This window comes from Balaenoptera physalus (genome assembly GCF_965194825.1).
Source record: "Balaenoptera physalus genome assembly, chromosome: 16".
Classification (NCBI taxonomy): domain Eukaryota; kingdom Metazoa; phylum Chordata; class Mammalia; order Artiodactyla; family Balaenopteridae; genus Balaenoptera; species Balaenoptera physalus.
In genome coordinates, this window is record NC_138898.1 from 8,608,906 (window position 1) to 8,618,814 (window position 9,909).

Here is a 9,909-nt window from a genome sequence, read left to right on the forward strand (position 1 = left end):
GTCTTGGGCTTTGGTCTTTATTGTGTCCCTGCTTTCTGATTTGTTTTAACTTTTTATAAATGTAGTTTTAGGCATACACGATAATAGATTAGTATAATGAGTCCCCATGCGCTCGCCAGCGACACTTTGCCAGACTCTTTGTGATTCCCCACCCCTTTCCTGAGTATTTTAAAGCAAATCTTAGACATGATTTAATTTCATTCTTCAGATACTTCTAAGTATCTCTAACAGATAAGGGCTTTTCTGATCACACCTAACTAAACGGAAAACGATTTCTCATAACTGACCTCCATGTCTGTCTGCATTCCCTGGTTGTCTCAGAAACGTCTTCTGACAACTGGTAAGTTGCAGTCAGGATCCAAACAAGATCCACTTACTCGGTTTAGTTGATAGGTTTCTTAACCCGATTTTAATCTTAACCTTCTACCCCCGAAACACACACACACACACACTCACACTCTTTTTTGTTTTTGTTTTTTTCAACTTAGAAGAGTTTTATTGAGGGCACATCTGTGAAGGACAAAGGGAAGGAATCAGGAGCAGGGTGGGGTCTTCATATCATAATTCAAGTCTGGCACCTAGGGAAGGAGAGGGAGATTGGGCAAGAAGAGCCTTAGACGGCACGCAGCACGGTTCTAAGGAAGTTTCAGCCAGGCTGCTGAGGAGTCCCCATGCCCAAGCTGCTGTGAGAGGAGTCCCGGCGTCTCACTAATACCCCGACTGTGCTCAGTCATGGGCCAAGAGTAGCCCAGGAGACGCACCGGCCTCCGCGCAAACCCACACACTCACACTCTTCATGACATTTTATTTATTGAAGAAACTGGGTCATTTGTCCTATAGAAGTTCTCACTTTCTTGTTTGGGTTTATTGCATATTTGTGGTTTCGTCTAACCTGTGTCTCCAGCCTCTATATGTAGTCCTATAAACGGGTAAATAAAAGTCTAGAGGTTTAAAGTAGATCTCAATTTTGGGGAGGCAGGGGCTTCTTCATCCCATCGCACTTCTACTGCATCACCTCTGGACACGTACAGTGTGTGACTGTTAACTACTTTCATGTATTCAACCCTTTTTTTCTGTACAGTTTCTCAAATAGCTAAAGTTCAAAATTTTTGCATGGATAGGCTGACCATATCTTAGCCCGGCTCAGGCAAGTGCTGCAAAAGAAAGAAGGCAAGAGCCCTCCGTGGCTGTGTAATGTCAAGAGGGTGAGAGAGCTGAACTTCCAGAGGCTGCACTCGACCCCATCCTTGGGGAGGAGCCCGAGGTCCCCAGAAGGCCACGTGTGATCCCAAGGCCAGACAGCTTTGCTGGGCGTTATGAGGGAGACATCTCTTCTGTTACACTCGGCTCTCTTTCCAAGGGTCAGAGAGAAGTGCAGAATCTCAGGTTCATTTTCAGACTTGGTTAGACCTAAGTCTGCCTTTCCTTCCTCAGAAGTTGGCCGTTTGTGGTGCCCGGGTGACATCTCTGTGCCAATGTCTGGGACTTGGGCACCTGATGTTAATCCAATTGTACAGCCTTTCAATGAGATTCTACTTCCTAGTATGAATGGGACATACTCATGTGACAAAAGATTTCCAATCTTTTGTCACATGTGAGTTTATGAAAAGTTATACCAAAGAAGAAAAAAAAAAATCACATTTCTTTTCTGCCCTTTACCCTTATTCGTCACAGTGAAATTGCATCCTCACTTTTGCACACACATCAAACTCCTGAATGTCTATGGCTCCTATGGACTGTAGCCATAGAATCAGAATCACCTGGCATGTCTCCCAGCCCGACCTCCCCTGGATTCTGGTTGGCAGGTCTGGAGCAGGGTTGAGAAACCTGAATGCCTACCAAGCACACCAGGTGATTCTTATTTACTCCAAAGAGTGAGAAGTTAGCTAAGGTTCCTGGATGTTCTGTTTGGGCAGCTGTAATCTCATCGTAATGATGGTTAAAGTGTCCCTGAGCTTCTGCCTCACAAGCATCATCGTCAGTGGACTGATTGCCGTCCTCAGCGCCCCAGGGATTTTCACTTTAACCTGCAGCAGCCCCAGCAGGGATTTTAGGAACAGGTGGATCTTCCCCTTCCATGCCTCTTGACATGGCAGGACCCAGGGTTCAGGGCTCTGTCCGCATTGGTCCAGCCTCAGGACTGTCCACGCCCTGGCCCTGCCCCTGAGCCCAGATGTGTCGCTCACAGCTGCCTCTTGCACAGCTGGGGAGCTGGCATCTGAGCTCAGCATGCCTGGAATGATGGCAACCCAGGACAGCCCATCTTCCTCACTCTGTGGAAGGGACCAAACCCTTTCAGTCACCTTGGGCTCCTCTTTCTCACTTCCCGTCCAATCTAAGAGCGAACTTGTTCCCTCCATTCCTTCAAAACACATCCGGACTCATGGACGTTTCCTATCACCTCCGTTGCCATCACCCTAGACCAAGACACGAACTTCACCTTGATGACTTCACCTTTTCAGTCTCCCCTCTTCCCTCTTTAACCTCTTTTTCCATCTAATCACATGACTGCCAGAACTATCTTTTACAATAGAGGTCATTTTACCCCATCCTTGCTCAAACCCTGCAATGATCTTACATGACTCACAGTATAAAACCCAATCCTGGCCATGGCTTTGCTCACCAGATCTGACCCCTGGTTTCCCCCATCCCCTCCTCTCATTGATTACGGCAACCACAGGGGACTTGGTTATCCTTCTGGAACATCTTAGGCACCTTCCTCTTTCAGCAGTGATGCCCTTGCTGTTTCATGCCTGGTACCTCCTTTACCTTGGATAATCCACGTTCAAGTGCTCATACGTCACCAGCCCCCAAGTCTCTCCAGCCTTCTCCATCTCTGAAAACTACACCACCAGGTGGCGCTGTGGTAAACAAGCTTCGTTTACTCGTCCAACCAGCTTTGCTATTCAACTATTTGGGACAAAATTTCCCAAGACAGAGCAATAGTGATTTGTGTTATTGCAAATGCTGCAGGAACTATGAGACTCTATTAATATGATTTTATTGAAATATTTAACATTTTTGTAATTCAACATCCCACGAGCTAGCCTTTATGTTCATTACTCAGTGACTGTAACTCTACAGTAGAATGACACTTCTATTTTGATGTTTATTTCCAGGAATGCCCCAAACCCAGTTTAATTAAAAAAAAAAAAAAAAAGGAAGAAAGAAACTGGTTGCCATCGTCTTCTCCTCTTTGCCTCAGATGCTGGCTTCAGAGAAAACCAGGGGCAGGATGGAGATGCCTCTGCCTTCTAGTTTACAGGGAGGATGTGGGGCAGGAAAGTCCAGGTTCAAATCAGTGATCCTGGAAAGTGGGGGGAGGGTGTGGTGAAGTCCCAACATTAAAGGAAATCTAGTCCTGGAGGAAGGAGCTCCAGGGGGAGCGGATTGAGCCTGTGCCCTCCCGCCCTCTTCTCTTTCTCTACAAACCCATCCTGCTTTCCTGTCTCCCTGCTTCTCTTCCCTCCACCCCCTCCTCCCTTCTAAGGTGACTTCATCAAGAACTTCCGGAAGTAGATCTGGCTTAGTGTGGCTCGTGCAAAGGTCCTGGGTTACTCAAGAACAGTGAGAAGGTGCAGGCGGCCAGCTGGCCAGGTGGCTGAGGAGAGAGGAGATGGGGACCTGCTGGCTGTTGGAAGGATTTGACTTTTGCTCTGAGTGTGATGGGGAGCTACTGAGGGCTTTGAGCAGAGGATTAACATGATTGGACTTAGTCACAGCCGTATTCCAGCTCCATGCCGGGACATGGTCATTGAGTCACTGAGGTTACCTCCAAGTGGGGTTGAGCTTTCATTACAGTAGAGACCCTGTGGGGCTGCTCATCCCACCATGTTGAACTTGATTCCCATTCCTGGAAGACCCCACCTGTTGGTGCATCTGAACCCCATAAGGAAGGTCAGCAGGGCTTCCTGGAATGTCACCTAATCTGAGACTTGCACATGGATCTGAGAGGGTTTGCGCCTGCTGTTCCCTTCCAACTTCCCTCTGGCGGTGGAAGGCAGAAAGACCCACTTCAGGGATCATCAGTAGGTGGGATCCACTTGAGTAAGAGAATTTTCTGCCAGGGCAGGGTTTGAAGAGGCTGCAGAGGTGCTGGTTAGCCGGTTAAGGAGTTTCCATTATCATGTGGCCAACAGATGCAGGGTGCAAAGCTGCAGAACGACAAGATCCATGGTTTTATTGACCAGAAGGAGTAAGGCAATGTCAAAAATCAACAGCAAGCCTTGAACTTTTGGTTGAACTTGTATGAACTCTCCCTCATTAGTATCGGTTAGTTTTGAAGGTGAGCAGGCAAGTGTAGCAAATGGGAAAATGGAATCCTCTAATGACTCTTTTTATTGCCTTTTGCTGATCCTTAATATAAAGCAAATAATCGCAAATCACAGCCAACTCGATGGCTTCCTTTCGTCTACAATACAAACGACGCCCGGGGTTGAGAAGTTTACAGATTTTCAGAAGTAGCATCCACCTGACAGGACCCCAGCTGACACAGCGAGGTCTTACTTCATGCAAATTTGAAATTGTGAATTAGATACATGTTAGCGTTCCATGGTAGGCACCAAATTTGCAATAGTGTGAATGCTACAAAATTAGAAATTCTCCGAGAGTCTTCATTCAGGCAGTGTGGACTGAGGTTGGGGACACATCATTGCCACATGGTGGCGCCGTCATCAGGTAAACAAGCGTGGGTGCTCCTTTGTTGAGAAGAGATGTGAATTATGTGGCTTCAAATGATGCGTGTTCTTCCCTTGAAAAACAAGCAGCTGCTCTGTAGTTCCAAGCTGGATTTGCCTTTGAAACCAAAGGGCATGTGACATAAGAAAACATTAAAAAATTCAAGTGAAATGTTGTAGCTGATAGCGTTTCCTTATGTCGTAGCCCTTTCCATACTGTTGAAATGGCCATTTATGTAAAACTAAACAACATCACACATGCAAATGGTTAAAACAGCCAAATAGTGTTTATAGTGAAAAACGAGGGTCTTGCACTACCTCCCTACCCCCTCAGTGCTGCTCTGCTGATGCAAGACCGTTTCTCCAACCTTCTACTGGCATTACCAGCGATATGGCTACTAGCTCTTGTCTCTCGAATCCTCTCCATTCCACTGTGCCAGGATTTTTAGTTTGCCCGTTGCAGTGTTTCTCAGTGGGGACACTGTTGGCATTTCGGGGGGGACAAAGTTGTGTTGCGTGGAACTGACCATTTATTGCAAGACGGAACATTAGCATTCCTGCCCACACCCCTACCCAGAGTGGAGGGTCTGCCTGTTACGTGAGGAAAATGTTGCCAAGTGTCCTTGGGGTGGGCAGCACCTCCTTCAGTTGAGGACAGCTGCTCTACTGTGGACCTTCTGCCTCCCCTCTTGTGAAATGATGATAACGATGGTGTCTGCCCCGTCTCATCACATCTCTGCTTCCACTTCTCAATTTGTGTCATTTGTACTTTTTCTGTTCCATGTTCAAGACTGGTGACACTTGATCTGGGTTCTGGAACCATAAGAACCGTAAGAACGTTGTCCATACTTATCTAGTTTGATTCTAAAAGCTGAAAAATCAGTAGTTATAACTATGCAAATGTCTCTATGCCTTTACCTTTTCTGGATATTTCATACAAATGGAATCATACAATATGGAACTTTTTGTACCTGGCTTTTTCACTCAGCATCATGTTTTGAAGGTTTACCCATGTGACAGCAGGAATCAGTGCTTTATTCCTTTTCATGGCTGAATAATATTCCATCGTATGGATACGGCACATTTGTTTACCTTCCATTTGTTGATAGGTGTTTGGGTTGTTTCTGCCTTTTGGCTGTTGGGAATAGTGCTGCTAGGAACTTGCACATACACGTTTCTGTTTGAATATCTGTTTTCAGTTCTTTTGAGTATATACCTAGGAGTGGAATTGTTTAGTCATATGGGTTATTATATCACATACACTTTTTTTTTCTTTTCTTTTTCAATAGGAAAACCCATTTTTAGTGTGTTACTTTCCCCCGGACTTTTAGTCTAAACGATAGTAATTGCACTTTACGATTGAGTCTTGAATGCCTGGAACAGTGATAAACAGGAGTTGCTAAAGAAATATATTTTATTTTAAATATTATTAAATATATATTTAATGAATAAATGAATGGATGATAGTCACTGAGGCAACCCTTCATGGCAAAACGCACCAAGACTTCTATTGTGCTAGTCAGTGAATTGGTACCCTATTAATTACAACATTTGAAAAATTGTTATATAATATGGGCATAAAATTCTCTATGAGAACTGATTCTAGTGAATGTTTACTGACTCCTTATTCATGCCAAGGAGCATAGGCTGTATTTTGTTTTTAGTTTTTGGTTTTTCTATCTCAGTCTCACAAGTTATGTGTGGGGCTTGCTGGTCCATTTTATTGATTGGAAAACTGAGCCTGCAGCCATAAAAAGAAACGAGATTGAGTTATTTGTAGTGAGGTGGATGGACCTAGAGTCTGTCATACAGAGTGAAGTGAGTCAGAAAGAGAAAAACAAATACCGTATGCTAACACATATATATGGAATCTAAAAAAAAAAAAAAAAAAAAGGTCATGAAGAACCTAGGGGCATGACGGGAATAAAGACGCAGACCTACTAGAGAATGGACTTGAGGACATGGGGAGGGGGAAGGGGAAGCTGGGACAAAGTGAGAGAGTGGCATGGACATATATACACTGCCAAATGTAAAATAGATAGCTTGTGGGAAGCAGCCGCATAGCACAGGGAGATCAGCTCGGTGCTTTGTGACCACCTAGAGGGGTGGGATAGGGAGGGTGGGAGGGAGGGAGACGCAAGAGGGAGGGGATATGAGGATATATGTATGCATATAGCTGATTCACTTTGTTATACAGCAGAAACTAACACACCATTGTAAAGCAATTATACTCCAGTAAAGATGTTAAAAAAAAAAAAAAAGAAAGAAAACTGAGCCTGGGAGGGGGTGTCCACTTAGCAGTGGAGCCTAAATTCACACCCTCATCTTAGAGCAGTCTCTACTTAATTGGACTACTTTTTCTGGAACACTCAGAACCTAAACACGAGGACAGGTAGAGAGGGAACTTGAGTTTTATTAGGGAAAGCCCATTAGAGTCACTTCCTTAAACGGTGGCCCCCGGAAAGGTTTTTTCCCAGGCAATGGTAATGCAGCCTCTGTCCACACGGGGGCAGTATTCGCTCAGAATAGCAATTGTAAGGGAACAAAGGCCTCAGTCACCTACAGCAGGCTGGCTGCTGGGTTTCTAGGCCAACTTTAGGAAATTAATCAACGACTGTAGATCGCTGGGTCAACAAATATAAAACAGACCAGGCATCAGCTCCGAAAACCACAGCGAGGATTCTCACCTCTTCCATGGGAGGGAAAGGGCTCACAGCACACGCTCCCAAATGTCTGCCCGACGATTGCATCAGAGCTGCCCAAGCGTGGTCCCTGGTTCACTCCCCCTGTGCTGGTTGTCACAGACAGACGAGGACCCAAAGAAAGGGCACCGCTTCCCCGAGGAAGAACTTTCTAACTCGAGGGCAGCCAAGTGCACGACAAACATCTCAAAAGCAGCTGAAAGCGACTGTCCAAGAAGACCTTCCATTGGGTTGGGGAGGCCAGGGTGCTGAGATTTTTGGAATTTCATTAACCAATAACACTGAAAAACTGGTGTCATCATAGGGGTGGATATCGAGTTTTGATCTTGCCAGTTAAGGGGATAAAAAAATACAGTTGGCGTTTACTATTGCCGTCATTTCATAAAAGGGCAAGACAGTTGGAAAAATATGAAGACTAAAGGGTAATCCTTTAAATTGGATAAAAAAGAAAATTTCATGAAAAACAAATCCACGAAAACTTCATTAAGACTCGAGGAGGCATTCTTCTAAAGGTGTTAACTCTTTTGGCTTGAGAGAAACTTGTTAAGGAAATCAAGATTCGAAGGGCAAGTAACTCATCTGAATTTCCCTAAATGCATTTCTTGTTTCTACCAGACTGGAGGAGCGTTCACCTTTCCTGAGCATTTGCATCGGGCTGTGCATTTTCTTTCTTTCTTTTTTCTTTCTTCCTTCCTTTCTTTCTTTCTTTCCTCTCTTTCTTTCTTTCTCTTTCTTTTCTTTCTTTCTTTCTTTCTTTCTTTCTTTTTTTCTTTCTTTCTTTTCAAATTGAAGTATAGTTGACACAGTATGATATTAGTTTTAGGTATACAACATGGTAATTCCATATTTTTATTTTCTATGTACTGACATTTAATTCTCATGACTCCCCTTTGAGACAGGAACTTGATATCATTCCCGTTTTACAGGGAAGGAAACTAGACCTTGAGGCGTTTATATGACCGGCAGACAGCTGGTGAGGCGGAGGTGCTGAGATTTGAACCCAGAATATGGAGCGAGCATCCCCTCCCCACCACCGCACCTAACCACTGGGCCACAGAGCTTTGCTGCCCTCTGGTTGCTCCAGGTTGCTCTGGGAAGGAAAGACGTGGGTTTCCTGATAAATTAAAAAACAACCACCACCCCAGTAGACCATTAAAAAGGAAAATCACCCGTACTTTCCCAATTTCGACGCAGCTAATGTGTGAGCATGATTCTTTCCATTAGTTTTTAAAAAATTTTTATGTTTTGAGGTTGAACTTTATAAACGAATTTGCATCCTCCTTGGCTCACTTAAAAGTATAAAATAGGTCTTCCCTGGTGGCGCAGTGGTTGAGAATCTGCCTGCCAATGCAGGGGACACGGGTTCGAGCCCTGGTCTGGGAAGATCCCACATGCCACGGAGCAACTAGGCCTGTGAGCCACAACTACTGAGCCTGCGCGTCTGGAGCCTGTGCTCCGCAACAAGAGAGGCCGGGATAGTGAGAGGCCCACGCACCGTGATGAAGAGTGGCCCCCGCTCGCCGCAACTAGAGAAAGCCCTCGCACAGAAACGAAGACCCAGCACAGCCAAAAATTAAAAAAAAAAAAAAAAAAAAAGTATAAAATAAAGCATTTTCCCCAGTTATCAATATCCTCCATACCATAATTTTTGACGGTTGTAACATCTCCCATTGATGAATGAAATGTGTATTTTGATGCTACTGCCCTGTACTTAGTGTCTTGGTCTGTTTGGGCTGCTGTAACAAAACACCACAAACTGGGTGGCTTATAAACGACAGAACTTTATTTCCCACGGTTCTGGGGGCTGGAGGCCTGCGATCGGGGGTCAGCGTGGCAGGGTGAGGGCCCTCTCCTGGGTGGTAGACTTCTCGCTGTGTCCTCACATGGTGGAAGGGGCTAGGGTCTCCTTGATAAGGCACCCTCCCACTCTGGAAGTCTTCACCCATGTGACAAATCACCTCCCAAAGGCCCCGTCTTCTAAAATCATCACACTGGGCATTAGGATTTCCACATATGAGTTTTGGAAGAACACAAACATACGGACCACAGCACTTACATTAAGTTGATCCAAGTGTCCATTGTTTATAGAAAAGATTGCATTGGATATCTTCGTGCATTTAGCTTTTTTCACATTTCAGATTTCCTTCTGGCTAGATTTTTTGGAAACAGAATTATTGGGTCAAAGGCTAGACTATTTATTAATTTTTTCCCCCAGTTTTATTGAGAAACAATTGACAGACATCACTGTATGAGTTTAAGGGCTACAGCATGATGGTTTGGTTTGTACATATTGTGAAATGATTACACAACAGGTTCAGCTAACATCCATCTTCTCATCTAGATGCAATAAAGTTTCATGAGGACATAATACTCTCATTTGTTTACATGTTGTCTGTGGCTTTTGTGTTACAATAGCAGAACTGAGTAGTGGCAACATGGACCGTTATAGCTGGCAAAGCCTAAAACATTTACTATCTGAACCTTAGCAGAAATAGTTTGCTGATTCCGATCTAGCATCTCTTTAATTAATT